The following is a 15720-nucleotide window of genomic DNA, read 5'->3' on the forward strand; positions in this document are numbered from 1 at the left end:
GAAATCTAGACTTTATTTTGCCTGAAGGTTGCTGTTGGCATTTTTAATTTTTTATTATTTTTTGCTACCACCACACAAAAAGCACTTCACAGTTTGTGTCATTTATCTCACAAACACACAAACACAGATGGGAAAACTTACATCAGTTCCACGGAAACTTCAACTCTTTGTCTTTACCTCAGTCCGACTTACACAAATAGTTTCCGTTTTGTCAGCCAATTTGCTATTAATTACCATCCAACCCGATGACAGTTATATATTTTTTCTGCACTAACAAGCTGCAAGGGTTTCCAATTACTCTGAAAAAGGCAAATCTTTGCGCATCAATCACTTTGTCGCTCACCGACGAAACACTTCAAACAATCCGTCTTTCCTGCTCTGTTCTCCTCAGCCCGTCTGCGTCTCGTTTGTCTGAGCACCTGTTGTTTTTGTCAAAAGCGCTGTTCATTATCCCCCCGCGTTGTTCTTCCTCGTGTACGCGCTTCGAGTCTTGAGATGCTCCTTATGAATATTTAAATTTCTAGTTCATGTACTGGCTGATGCAGCTTATCCCTTCATACGCAGACTGTACATTTGAAGATCTGACAAGATTTAGTCGAGTGGAAGATTTGTGAGACTGCGGCTGATGGCAGCAAACTGTTTATTATATGACATCATCGGTCCATTCGACACCATTATGAAACTTTTCTTAACCGTTTTACCGTTTGTTTCTGTAGCACATTTTCTACTCAAGACAACTCAATGTGCCTCACACAGCATTTACAAACACAACCGCTAACAACGGCTTAGCAAAATGACTACGTACACTGGCAACGTTAAACACGTTGACAGTAGAGTTTGAAAACTTTTGGAAGTATAGCAATAAATGTAAAAGTAAGTAATAAAAGTAGGTTTCTCAAACGACGGTCGATTTATTCCATTTAAAATTTAAATTGATTTTAAAATGTTTAAAAGACCTGAACCAAAGGAAAAATGTAACATTTGTAACCTGGATTTGAAAACATTTACATTGGAAGATGACTTCCCTTCTGTTGGCAGCTTATTCCATCTGTTTGTAGCATTACAGTTAATGCTGCTTCACCATGTTTGTTTTGAACCCTGGGCTCCACTAATTGACCCAGGTCTGCAGTCATATTTTAACAATCCTAACTCATGCAAGTGTAGAAATAAGTAGTGATGGGAAAATGAAGCTTCATGAAGCACTTGTGATATTTTTTGACTCCCCTAGATGGTGCTCTTGGTTTAAATATAAAGGCTAGTGCAAAGGAAATTGATTACATTTCCACTGCATCTTTCAACCAAGAGTGGCATCTAGAGGAGTCAAAAAATATTACAAGTGCTTCATGAAGCTTCATTTTCCCATCACTAGAAATAAGTTAACCTTTGTCATGTGAAATAATAATAATTATTATGAAATAATATACAAATATATTAAATAATATGACATGTGCCATATACACACAAACACAATGTAGTGTATGAAGTGTTGCCTCCATGAATGAAAATGTTCTAAAATAATATGAGTGTCACATTTTCTCCAAACATTGTTGCTAAATTCCAAAAGCTTAAAATGTAAATTTAGAGGTAGCACTATACTTTTTGTACAAGATAACACATTTAGGAATGCATGAAAATAACAACTCTAACAATTACCACCACCCAAAACAAGTGCTTTTCTTTCGCATTTTCCTGCCCTCTGACTAACCTTTTTCCCTTTGTACCATAATTTCTATGTAGATGAACAAATATTGCAGTTCAATCTTATCACAATCACACATCTGCATGGAATATATGATTAAAAGAAGAAACTGGGGTCTATAATGTGAGTGCGGTAATTAATACCTCAGCAGTTCTACCACTGTTATTATGCATGAGCTTAATCAATGACCAACGAGCTTCAGGCCAATAAATCATTCAAATGAGCAGTGCGCGCGCGTGTTTTGTTTTATGTGTGTTTCAGTCATCATTAATGTAAATGTCTTTAAAAAATGAAAAGATTGAGCCAGTGGACACCTGCTGATGCCGTCATTAAATCTGAGAGGCTCGACGAATCGTCCCGCTCTTCAAATGTTGACAATTTGTTCACCATTGCTGAAATGGACAGCGCCTTTTCATTTGACCTAGTGTTTATAGAAATAAAAAGATGAAAATGCTCATTCATTGTTTTAATGCTGTTGAAGAACGCTCTATTATTTTTCCATCTAACCATTTTCTTTAGTGCTTGTCCTCGTTAGGGTTGCGGGTAAATTGGAGCTTATCCCAGCTGACTTTTGGGCACGAGGGAGTGCAGATTATGGACTGATCGCCAGCCAATAGCAATCTATTAGTTTCCTTATGGAAAAATGTCCTCAAATTCAATGATTCACATTCTGATCCCTTGGGTATGATAATAAATTCTGACCCGTTTAGGTCCACCACATACCAGGGTGATACGACCCAAACCGAAGTTCAACAACTTGTTTTATTGTTGGCTGAACCGTCGACCACCGGTTTCTTTGTTGTTGTTCTGTTGAAGTTTTCCTCTCTGGCTTATTATTGCTGATGCCCATATGAGAGCGTACAAAAACACACAAAAGCAAAAAAAAATAAAAACACACTTTAATAAGTAAACACTGTGTTAAAGGATGTCAGCTTATGCCAGGCCTCTTCAACTGTGTTTTGTTTGATTTCTGTATATTCTTACATTGTGAATTACGATTTTGAATGATTTCTGTTGAATTCTCAAGCTGTTTGCCAACGTGTCGGAGCTTTGAGTATCTACCAAAAAGTTGGGTCAAATGAATAACCCACAAAATAACCCAAACAACAACAACAAAAATGCTTGTTTTCATACAAAGTAACACAAAAATCAGGTTATTTGGTGTAAAACAACACCAAAAAAAAGGGCTGTTTTCAAGAAATCCTCCACACATCCCTCAAATTTGTTTTGTGGGTTATCGACTTGACCAACTTTTGTGGTTAAATGAATAATTGGTTGATCGCCACTTGAGTCAATTTGACTTAACTTTTTGGGTTATTCATTTAAACTAAAAAGTTGGGTCAAATCAATAACCCAGAAACCGAAATGTTGTTGTTTTGCACAAAACAACTCCCCAAAACCTTTTGGACTGTTTTGTAGAACACCCTTCTCCATATTTAGGTTGTTGTGTGGGTTATTTATTTGACCAAAACAGTTTTTTGTTTTTGTTTTGTTATTCATCTAACCCAACACACTTGGGTCAAATGAATAATCCCAAAAGTCCAAACTGGCTCTCAGACCAATAATTGGTTATTTTTGACCCAACTGTTCGACCTCGTTTTATTCTGCTATCTGCAGCCAAGTTCACATTAAAAGAGAACCTGTCTTTAATAAAAGGTTAAATAAATAAAAGTGACTTCATCACGGCGGGCCTTCTTGTCGTGTCGCTGTGGATTTGCAGGTGACATGACAGCTAGGACTGTAAAACAAGAAGTCTCCTTGTGGAGAAACTGGAGCGGACCGAGGAGTGAGCGTGATGATTGCACTGTAGAATTTACAGGACCTGAAGGACGGCGGCGGCGGCGGCGGCCTTCCGCCCACTCGGTCTCCCTGGGAGACGGCGAGGAGGAAGGCTCCTCTCGGCTTCAATTTCGTTCCCTCTCCTTCTTTAGTTTTTTTTCCTTTGTAATTTATCCTCTGATTTAAATCAAACTGGAGGGTGGATAATTATGACAGTAATTCCATTAAGCGACGAGCCAGCCTTTCTATATCTCCTCTATATGCGCCTGTGTCTCGCTGTTGTGTGTGTTCCCGAGCCTCTCATTTGATCAGAGTGTCCAGCTGCTGATGTGAGGCTGCAGTGTGTCTTATCAAAGTGCAGCAGGCCCCGATGGCGTTAGCAAAGGGTGGAAGCGAGTATAAACAGCAGCTATATAGCCTCCTCCCAGGAACACACACACACCCACACACACACACACACACACACACACACACTGTATCACCTCGTGTCCCTCACACTGCACGCAGAAGCAACAGTTGGTGACCCCCAACCGTGAGGATATTTCCGACTGTATAACCCAAAAAAAAATCGGCGTTGTTGTTATGTTTTCATCCTCTTATTTCCACAATGTAAACATAAAACAGAGGGCGGGAGAAAGTTGAGGGGGAGGTGGGAGGCTGTTGCCGCAGCAACCGGAGCTGCGGCGGTGGTCGTCATGCGGCTTCTTCCGCTTATGCTTCTTCTCCGATATTGTGCCGAAGTGGACGCAGCGTGTGCGAGTTCAGCCTCCCTCCTCTCTCCGCAAAGGAGGTGAGGACATCCCCCTCCTTGCATCAGCTGAGAGCGAGAGAGAGGGAGGGAGAGAGAGCGAGGGAGAGAGAGCGAGCGACGCCATCACGCAGCGAGCGTCGCTGTCGTGCACATTCATCAGTTCCTCTCGCGGGGGATTGTGTACTCAGGCTGCCTCGCACAAGACTGCGACAAGCCGCCAGGTAAGACCCCAAAACGATCCCTTCTGTTTCCGCTTCTTGCTCTGTCCTACAGTGTCATCCGTTACCCAACTTGTGTCTATTAGTGCTGCTTCAGTCTGACAACCCCCCCCCCCCCCCCCCCCCCACACACACACACACACACAACTTGTTGGTTTCTTGTAGGGCTGAACAATTTTGAAAAAAATAATAATAATAATAAAATCTTGCAATATTGTCTGTGCCAGAATTTGGATGGGATTTTAGGTATGTCATTGAAGTAGAATGAAAGAGCATGGGCGAGAGTCATGATCCCTGTGGCACTCCATTTATTAGACGGCAGGGATGGCTACATTGTCATTCAGATAATGAAACTGGTGAAAATATGCTCATTGCACTTTTTGAGCACTGAACTTTTATAGACAAATAAATATATGTAAGATTTTTTTTAAAAAGTGTTTTCAAATTTCATTCTAGTACGACGCAATGCCGATTTAAATTCAATTAAGTGTTCAGCCCTATTTTCTGACTGTTACCAAGTTACTTCCTCGTCCTTTTTTCCCTCATACTTTGTTCAATAACAGCTGTTAGCAATGTGTCGCATTACACTGTTTTTGCCTGTTGTCATAGAAGTGGTAGACAAATTGATCGTTAAAGAAAATGTTGCTGATGTCACTGGGATGCACAAATTGAAAGTTAAAAAGTTACATCGTGTAAATTGAAGACTTAGCATACAGTACAGTTGTTCGACCTCAAAGGAGAAAAGGAATTGATCATCTTACGGGTCAATAGGCAGCACGGGGCAAACTGGTTAGCACATCTGCTCGCAGATTTGCGGTTCAGGGTTCAAGGGTTGGAGTTTGCGTGTTCTCCCTGTGCTTGCCTCGACATGCAGGAGACTCAAGTTGTCCATAGTTGTGAATGTTTGTGTCAATAACTGTTGCCAAACATCACGCGTGTGACTTCCTGTGGTGACTCTTGAAAGGGAGAAAGTTGCTTCTTCTTCTTACAAAATGTTAATAACTATTTCTTGGAAGTTTTAACTCATCAGTATCGGTAGTTTTCACCCAACAAGTCCTCCAACAATAACGACCATATTGGTCGTTTTACCATGCACCGAAATACGACCAAGTGTTACATATTGTAGTTTAGCGACCTCTATCGGCCATGTTCTATCAGCCATGTTAAATAGCACAAAAAAAAGTAATGGGAATTGAACCCAGGTCGCCTGATCGGAAGACGAACATTTATCTTACTGAATTAATGAGCCAATAATGATCTTAGTGTTTTCTTTTTTTTCAAAACTAAAACAATCACTGGCCAAATAGTTCCTAAACACTCGTCTTTGGACCAGACCGACCGGGTTTGAGTCTCGCGATTTATATTTAACATGGCCGATAGAGGTCGCTAAACTAAAATACGCAACACTTGGTTGTTATTTGGCACCTTTTCAAAACGACCTATGTGGTTGTATTTATTGGAGGACTGTCTCTTTTCACCCCTTGTTGGATCAACATCTTGACCCAGCGTATTGGGTCAAACCTTCAACCCAATTACCCAGCATTGGGTCTGTAACTTCTGGACTGTGTTAGCTATTTCACCCGACTTTGGTTACTTTTGCTTAACATTTTATAAACTCATTCAAACCCAAAAATGTATTTATAAATTTGGAGGTTTGAATGAGTTTATAAAAATGTTAATTTATTAATTTTATTTTATTTATTTATAAATGTTTTGTTTGTTATTTTATGCTAGAGCATACAGAAGGCTTTGATACAGCCTCTGACATGAAGAGGTCGCTTAAAGCAATGGCAAAATAAACGGCCAGCAGGTGGCAACAGAGTATAAGAGATCAGCCAGGGCCAAGTTGCAACAGGCTCTTTTTGCCAGTGTTTTCAACAAGTTTGTAAGTAATGATGAAACTTATAGTCATATTTTAATGCTAATTGCTGCAAAACAGAAACAGATACAAATATACTTTTTTTTTCCTGATGAAAGAAGAGACTCTAAACTTTATTTTGGTAGGTTCCATGTTTTTATAGCACTAGAACACAATAATCTGTGGACTTTGCAAAATCTGTCAAAATCCAGTAAAACAGCCGGGAGCGAAGGGGGTTGCGTCAGTGAAAATGGCTGGGGGTGAATGAGTTATAAGAGTGAATGATAACTGACGAGGACACCAAAGGTACCGTCTGGTGATATTGACATATTAAGACGTAAACACTGATGAGCACGCATTTTAAATTGTTTATGCAGCCCACATGTGAACAACTGGATATAAAAGCTGAAATGATCTCTTGTCTTAAATCGTTCAACTGAATCGTCTAATTGTGTCCACATCGACGACCTGTCGTCATCTCTTAAAGGTCATTCTGTGGTTTAAGGTCCGGCCAGGCGTTCACATGCACAGACAGACGCTGGCTGCAGGGCTGCAGTCGGCTCTTGAAATGTAATTACTTTATTAAGGGACTCAAATGGGAGATTTTGTTTCTGGATCATGTGACTCCACAGAGAAATCACGTTTCCGTCTCGTGTGCACGGTCCAAATAGGGCCTGAGTGAAAAATAGCTTCCAAATAGAAGCTAAATGAATCTGTGGCCAAGTCGGCTTGCACCGTGATCCCTGAAGAACGCCGGCTACATCGCCAGTCATTTTACTTCTATTGGCCTTTATCGCACACCCGAGCCTCGGCGCGGTTGTTAGATTTTATCGGGCTGCCTTCACAGCATTACGCGCACACGCGTGTGGCATGGCAATAAAATATGAAAATAACATGCAGATCGGATGTTAAGTCTTTTACATTTTCCGTTTGCTCCATTTAGCTCAAAGCGCCGTTTCTCCACTGCTGCAAATCCACCTGTCAAAACGCCAAAGCGAGAGACTACCAGTCCCCAACCCCCTCCTTTTTTTTCTCTCTTTTATTCTTAAAGGTTCATTTCATTATGACCTCGCATCCAGCAGACGGAACCCACGACAGCTCAGCCTCAGCTCTGCATTCATTTAAAACGACTTCTCTTGTAACTAAAAGCAGTTCACAAGTGTGTTGACAAGTTTTCTGCATAGGTCACACTATTGAAAAGTGGGAAAATATTAGAAACTGCACGACACACTGCAGTTCTATATTATTGTAGACATTCACCACAATGATAATTATTTAATGAAATTACCTTTTTATTGAGTTGGCAACTTTATGTGAAATTGAGCCAACAACCATGTGACCTCACCATAACCCGCTGTGAGGATAATTTATAAAGCCTAAACCATGAAATATATGAGAGAAAATTAGAATTTATTGGTCCTTTTGAACAAACTTTTTTTTTTTTTTATTATGAAAATCAACTTCCACATTGATTTGTGTCATATTTGATACATCCGGTCACAATGCTTTAAATTCATACATTTATAATTGTCAAAAATATAATAATAAATAGACACATAAAACATATTTGTACTCCCCAAATCAGTAATAATAATATAATATAATAATAAGTATAGGTGTCTCTTTTTTCTCAATTGGACGATCTTGCAAGGTCACTGGAAAAGCCATACGATGGGTGATACTGCCCTCTAATGGATTATCTGTGCAATGCATGTGTCAGATTGTATACATCAGGGTTTTAATGGGGGAAAAATATTGAAATAAAAAATATATGAAATAGAGGGCTCAAAATATCTTGTATTTCATATGATACGTTTGGCTTTATAGGGTTAATGATCATAATGAAACGTTGCACATGAGATGTTTAAGAAAACAGAGTCAAAGAGTCTTATGTACTCAAATCTTTCACAATCAATCATAAAACATGATTTTCATAATGAAAATAGACAATTCATAATAACTTGTATATATGTCAGTGCAATTTAAATAAATGTTATAATATAAATGTAGCTCTTTCATTAAAAAGGGAAAGGAAACAAATAGCCAGCAGTTCCTTGAAAATACTGTACAAAAATAGTTCATTTGGCTTGGCTATTTAATATCCTGATTTTCTTGGATTAGGCAAAAAAAAAAAAAAGTACGAGGCATCAACGCTTAAGAAAAGTCATGCATATTCAGCATGTTGAAAGAAGTTGACAAACTGACACGAAATCCGAGCAGAGACCATTTAAAGCAGCTCACCTTGCTGGAAGTTTCCATAAATAAATAAAACAAAATTAAAAATCTGTGAGCTTGTCTTGCTGTCAGTTGAGCTTTTTGGCCTCGCTTAGCATGAACGATGATAGATGGCTCCAGATGTCGCTGTTAAATCCGCTGCGTTCTTTCCCCTCACTCGTTCCTTGCTTTCGTCTTCCGGTAGGCGCTCGTGGCCTTTTAAAGGAATCGCAAAATTGTTAAGCAAGGATGCCTTTTCACCCACTCACACTCACACCCTTGTTCTCACTAAATGAGCTGCAATTGCCGCAATTATCTTCAAGTCCAAAACCTTTCAACGTGTCTTGTTTTCTCATCAGCGTGTGACTCTTAAACCGCAAGCACATCATCATTAGCAGGAAGGATATTCACTCAAGTGTAACCCCCCACCCTTGAAAAACTTTTTTTTTTTTAACACACCAAATTATAACAATAATTCCATATCAAATTTTAAGCACTCAAAAGGAAATTATAAAGTGAGATTTAATTTACTGCTGTTATTGTATTTTGTTCCACAATTAAATCTCAATAATTTCCATTGAACATCATAGTCATTGTATAAAGTAGATGTTACGCTATTGTATACTGTATACATATTTTATTTGGATTTTTTTTTGTAGTTTCACCCGTCCACTAAATTTCCATGATGAGCATAATACCTAATCTTGCAAGCCGTCACTCGAGTTGATGTTTTACTACGAATACCCCTCGGGTATTTCAACTCATCAGCATGACTGTTCGTGTAGAAAAGCTCAATGTTGCTGAATAACAAAAATTCTATGAATCATCACCAAACTTCACACGTCAACCTCAGAAAATATCAAAACTATTCCCACAGTATTTTGGATTTTATACAGTTGAGCTCATAAGTTTACATACCCTATGAGCACAACTGACTGACTAAGCCCAAGGGTTTGTGAGTTTAGACCAATCACACTGCCCCCAAGTGGCCAGAGCGTGAACACTAGAAGGAGGGACACTATGTCCATTCAACTGAAGTTTTTAATATATATATATATTATTTATGTAATTAATGTACGATTTTATAAAGTACAGTACAATATTTTATTATTATTGATTCATTTTGAATTAATTCATATCCAAAGGCACCATTTGTGTGCAAACATGTATTTTCTCCATCTATATTTAAGTCCCCCTATTTAGATCTAAACTTCAATGTGGTAAATTCCTGTTTTATGTGTTTATCCCCAGGAAACTTTCCTACATCCTTTCCAACTATTTCCTAGAATTGTGCAACTTTACTTGCACGTTTACACTACCAGGAACATTAAAACCACTCAAAAATTGCTTGTATAGTTTAACTGTTTGATTTTGGCCCTGGATTAAAAATATTTCATATTCTGAACCCAACACTTTTGTCAGCATTAATAAAAGAGCGTCTGTGCACCGCAATCTTGATTTAAAAAAAAAAAATCATTTCAAGCCGAGTGTCTGCCGTGTGAACTCTCAACAGGAGTAAACACAACTTGCCTTTGCAGAAAAGTGTTTATCCCCTTCGGAGTGACATCACGCTTTGTATTTTTAGCCTCCTTCTGTAAACAATCATAATCTTGTGATTTCTACGCAATGACTTGAAGGCGGCACGAGGGCCTTTTTTTGCGAGTCACATGGGGCTGGAAGGGGGCGGGGCTTTTGAAATTGTCATTTCATACCGCTGACGACCTGTGCTGGACTCTGTTGACATGTTGTAAATATTTATACGTGCGACGTGCAGATTCATGATATGCGCTATTGGAGAGGAGGCTCCTGTCCAATCACACGCACGCACGCACGCACGCACGCACGCACACAAGCCAATCAAGTGATAAATTCCAAACACATGACTTGTTGCGGTCACACAGCAGTGAGTGTGAGTCACTTGGTAACATCCACCTGACACACACACACACGCGCGCGCACACACACACCCTCACTCGCATGTGCGCACCTGACGTAATGTTGATGGAGTTTGCCGCCATGGCAACAGTTGGGACTCTTGCTGTCCCGGAGCGGAGGGATGCTGTGGAGGAGAGAGCCCGCAATGTGTTTATTACTGCGTCACACACACACGTTCTAGGGTGTCACCAAAAATAAAAGATTTCTTTTGAAATATGAACATCTTGATTCGAAAAGTGATTCACAATGCGAAGAGTCGTGGTCATAGTTTTAAGTATAAAGCCCCTGAGAGTTGCAAGAGTATTTAGTACCGGTCCGCAGCCAATGATGGCCAAGCAACGCAGCGTGATCTCCCGCAGCCAATGATGGCCAAGCGAGGAGTATCATCGCAAATTCTTTGAGCCGGGTGAGTGTCTTGACTCTTGACCTCCGCCGAACCCCTGTACAACCGCTGTAACAATCGAGTTGGATTGAATATAAACATCCATATTAGGGAATGGGTTCAAAATGTTAAAAGTAAAGTTGCTAAAGCTTTTTTGATGGTGACACTTTAACCCTGGAATCGATTATCTCTCTCTCTCTCCATTATTTCCTATGGGAAAATATTGATTCTAAAGTCAACCTGCGTCCCTTTCACCTACTGTGTTCGACCTTGGTTGTGTTAGCATTTTATTTATTTATTTATTTTTTGCCCTGGCTCCTCTCTCTCTCTCTGGAAAGAGAAAGGGAAGGCGTGTGGGTGCAGGTGCTGCCGTGTAAAAGAGCTGCATCTGTATGAGAGTTTAATGCCTGCAGATGGCGGAGAGACAAGGACGAGGGAGGGGCCGCATGGAACCCGCTTCTCCATTGCATTTTCACAGTATGTGAAATTGTAGGAGTGTTGACAGGAGAAGTTTGTCCAAGCCCTTCCAACCTCACGCCCCTTCCATTAACCCCCCCATCCCCCGCCCCCCAACTCCCCTTCCACACCCCCTCCTCTCCGCATACGATCCCGGCCGTGAGATTCCTGCTGCGGATAAATTGTGTGTGACACGTTTAGCGCGCGCTGCCCTTAGATGGAAACGGGCTGCGTGGCGCTGAATGCGGCGAGCCTCCGCCAAGAGGGAAGGCGGAAGAGGGAGTGAAGGGCGAGCGAGGAAGGGAGGGAGGAGGAGGTTGAGGAGGAGGGAGTAAGGGGGGGGGGCAGTGACAGAGGAGAGAGGAGTGCCGCCAAGCAAGCATGAGGTTTTCACTTTCCGTTCTTCTCTCAGCAGCAGTCAGATGAGAGTCCTTGCGCACAGTAAGTCTGTTTACTCTGCGTGTGCGTGCGTGCGTGCGTGCGTGTGTGTATTTAGACACGAGCACCGGTTGTCTCTGATGACTTGGTCTGCCGTATCACTTTTTGGAATATTTTTTACCAACCATCTGGATGATCCATCCCTGCATTTATCGCTGGGCGCGCGCGTGCGCGTGCCACATGGGCGCCGCGCTTCTTTACTAATGTGCAGGAGTGTGAGGCGGGACACTTTTAATGTGGAAAAGAGCTGAGGGGACAAACAAATGGGGCGAGCGTCGGTGTTTAATGTTGCACGGAGTAGTTGGCACACGCGCACGCGCACGCACACACATTGACACACATCCTCTGTTCTGGCAGACTCCATTTCTCACACTCTTCCAGTTGGACAGCACCGTGGTGTGACTCCTACTGTTAATGCTGTGCACTCATATTTGTGGATGAATGACAAAACACACACACACACACACATTATTGGCAGTCATACTCAGGAAAATATATTTTAAAAAAAAACACACTCAACCTGTCATTATTGAATTTTGCATTAGTTTGTGATGCAAAATTTGCACTTTGTTGAAATTCTTGAGTCCTCCGTGGAGTGGTTGAGTGTATCGTCCACTCGTGTTGTTGGCGTAGGTGGCACCCGCCCAAAGGTTCGTTTAAAAGCGATGCTTTGATGCGGAGGAGGAGATTGCCTTCCTTCCAAATGACAATCACCGTTTGCCTGGCGTTCATTTGGGAAATAAAACAATCACACCAACACCTGTGTCGTGCTGCAAGCGGCAGAACATTGTGGATGATTTGGTCTTTCGGAAGCTAATGCGATTATTCATTTAGGGTTCATGGCGACCTTTCAACAGGTTAATCATTCATAACTTCCCAATGTTGCGTCATTATCAGAGTATGAATGTGCTGTAAACTTTCCTTACATGACACAATGAACTAACATCATGTGAAGCATCAACACAATCATTTTGGGAGTATTTTTTATTACCCATTACAAATGGTTAATTTGTGACCTTTCTAAATATGTCAATTAAATATAAGCAATATTTTACGTAGGGATGGGCAAGTACCGATAAGTGTTTGCGACGGTGGTCGATGCCAGTAGCTGCCCTCTTGTGGCCATTTTATGATTAAGAACTAGAAATGAGCAGAATAGAGAATTGCCATTCATTCCATGATCGATTATCTTGATGTATTGAATCAAAAATAAAACTGTTAATAACTGTTAATAATAAAATTGCTTTTACTTTGGAAAACAATGATAATCATTCTTTCATATTTTCTGATGTTAGGGACCAAACCTGACTCAATCGTCATTTTGGATCAATTTAATCAATTTGAAATAATGACCTTTTTGAATAAAGGGATGGAATTATTTTTTTTAAATCTGATTCATCGATGCAATAATTGACATATTAATTGATTATTAAAATATTAATTGCATCCCTAATATATATATATATATATATATATAATAAATATGTTCATTTATTTATTTATTTTATATGCTTAGTGTCATTGCTCGGTTCATTGCTTGAGAAATGTAGTCCACATGTTACATATCATTCTTACAAGTGATAAAGCTACAGATTTGTTTGCGTTATTGTCATTGTTTATTATTGTTGCAATCTGATTTATATTCATGCCGCACTTGTTGGGTAGAATTTTGTGAAGTTATCATACTAAATGCTGAAAAGACTTCAAGTCTAAAGTGTTGAGTAAGTCAAGGACTCAATTTTTTTATTATTATTGTTGTTGAGCCCCGGGGTCACGTTTGTTTTTGTGGCGTGGGAGGAACAGTGACCTCACACAAGAATGGTGGCCAATTTATTTGAGTCAAGATTCAAACCTTGAACCACAGAACTGTGAAGCAAACATGCTAACCACTATATCTCTGTGCTGTCACTTTCTGTTCCAAACGACATAAACGTGTTGGCCAGTCGGCCCTGTTGATGATACGAAAGATGTGCTGAGATTTAGATCCACGAGACTGAAACATTACACTTTGAAAAGTAAAAAGTGCAATGCAGGCAACCTTAATGTTATGATGCTGGCTGTGTTCAAATGTATTTTTAGAATAATGCTTCAGGCCAAAATAATAATAAAAAAAAAGCCGTGGGCAGCAAATGGCCGCCGAGCCAGGTTTTGGACACCTCTGGTGTTTCCATCCATCTATTTTCTGTGCCGCTTGTCATGTTCAGGGTGGTGGGTGAGCTGGAGCCGATCCCAGCTGACATTGCACAAGAGGTGTGGTCCAAGCCAAATGAAGGGCACATATTGACGATCATCCACACAATTTGCAGTATTCATTGAACCTATAGGTTACATTAAAGTACCTTTATATTTATGCCATTTATTGACAATGAGCCTTTATACATTCCAAGTTTTATGGTAATGAAAAAAATAAAAATAAAATAAATATATATATATTAGGGGTGGGAATCTTTGAATGTCTCACGATTCGATTACGATTTTTTGGGTGTGCGATTCGATTCAGAATCGATTTACGATTAAGAACGATTTTTGATTCAAAATGATTTGATTGATAATGATTTTTGCTTCAATTTATTGATGTTCAAGGAATCGTAATGATCTACTCCAGTCTGACTCGCTAATGCTAATTAGTGCGCTACTCGCGGCACTTTTATCACTCAAAAGAACCTCTCCACGCTGCAAAAAAACAACTTTTTTTTGGAAGAACTAAATCGTGACTTTTTTGTTCTACTCTCTAATGTCGCTACAAATTAACAGTGTATCAAATCGTGGAACCACACTGCCCCTAAGTGGCCAAATCGGGTACAACATGAACAGCACGCCCAATAAAGGCACACAGAAACAAAGGGAAGGCAGTATAAAATTATTTAAATAAAATCGATTCTGAATCGTACTAAATGAGAATCGCGATTCTTATGAGAATTGATTTTTGGGGATATAAAACAATAGAAGTAGATACTCTCCTTTATATTAAAATATAGTTAATTTGCCTTGATTTTCACATAAGTCTACCATTGTGATACGGATTCTAAACTCTAGATCACTGTAACCCTGAACTGGATAAGTGGTACAGAATGCAAAACAATTGCTGCAGGTTCTGGTTCTCGTAAAATTGTGCAGTTTCCCTAATGTTGCTGGCCAGCAAGGATAAAGTTCCATCAACTTTCCCAATTTGGCGGCTCGAGCTCCCCGCCCGATTGTCACGACAAGTGCTAGCAAACGCCGTCCCTCTCATCCCGCCACCTCCACTTCCTCGCGCCTCTTTGCTCCTATAGCTCATGTTTCTCTGCTCGGGGGAAGAAAAAAAAAAAGCGTCGCTGCAGATCAGAGCAGACAGAACTACAAGGTCATCCGAGGAAAGAACAGCATCTCAAATCTACAAGTGGTGAGAAAGCCCGAATTGGAATTTGTGGAATTACATGAAAAAAACAAAACAATAAATCTGTCCGGTTTTTTTTTCTTCCCCTGGCGCTGAAAGGCTCGTCTGTTGAATGCAGATGTGCGTGAACAAAGAGTAAAAAGTCAGCATGCATCCAATAAAAGAGAAAAAACGGCTCGCTGTGATCAAGGTGAAGGCAAAGGAAGGTGACGGCAGTACAACACAGAGCACGCCACTGGCATTTCGACAGACACAAAAATGGCCGTGGGGAGTCCTTTGAGAGTGTTTGGCGAGTGGCAAAATAGCAGGCGAGTCAGTCAATGGCGTGTGATTGCTGTTTTCCCGGCAGTCCGTAAAGCTGTCGCGCCCCCCCAACACACACTCGCCGAAGATGTAATCTTTGGTAAATACAGCCGGCCCCCTCGGAGTTCGCCCGTTGTGATTTCCGCAGATTACCGTGTCAACGTGAGCCATTAGTCATAGAACGGGAGAAGTGGACAGATGACTGCCTGTTTGGCCTCACGCTGCTCTCGCCGGAGAAAAATGACCGCACGGCTCGAGAAACATAAAAAAAAAAAACACACAAAAAAACAAGCAATCATGTTTATATCCTG

The 15720-nt window shown here is 40.5% G+C and overlaps 1 protein-coding gene across 7 annotated transcripts in view; it reads left to right on the forward strand.

Annotated features, from left to right (window-relative positions):
• Positions 1 to 4172: 4172 nt before the first annotated feature.
• LOC147171378 (muscleblind-like protein 1) overlaps positions 4173 to 15720 on the forward strand; it is a 67592-nt gene continuing 56044 nt past the window's right edge. For 6 of the 7 annotated variants that reach the window (XM_086080857.1, XM_086080855.1, XM_086080858.1 and 3 more), the window contains exon 1: positions 4173 to 4450. The gene's annotated coding sequence lies outside the window, so the exon portion shown is untranslated. Of the gene's footprint in view, positions 4451 to 11621; positions 11734 to 15720 lie in introns of those variants that run through there. The other variant, XM_086080856.1, reaches the window with a different exon arrangement.

This window comes from Leptonotus elevatus, chromosome 7 (genome assembly GCF_054856555.1).
Source record: "Leptonotus elevatus isolate MCC_2025b chromosome 7, RoL_Lele_1.0, whole genome shotgun sequence".
Taxonomy (NCBI): domain Eukaryota; kingdom Metazoa; phylum Chordata; class Actinopteri; order Syngnathiformes; family Syngnathidae; genus Leptonotus; species Leptonotus elevatus.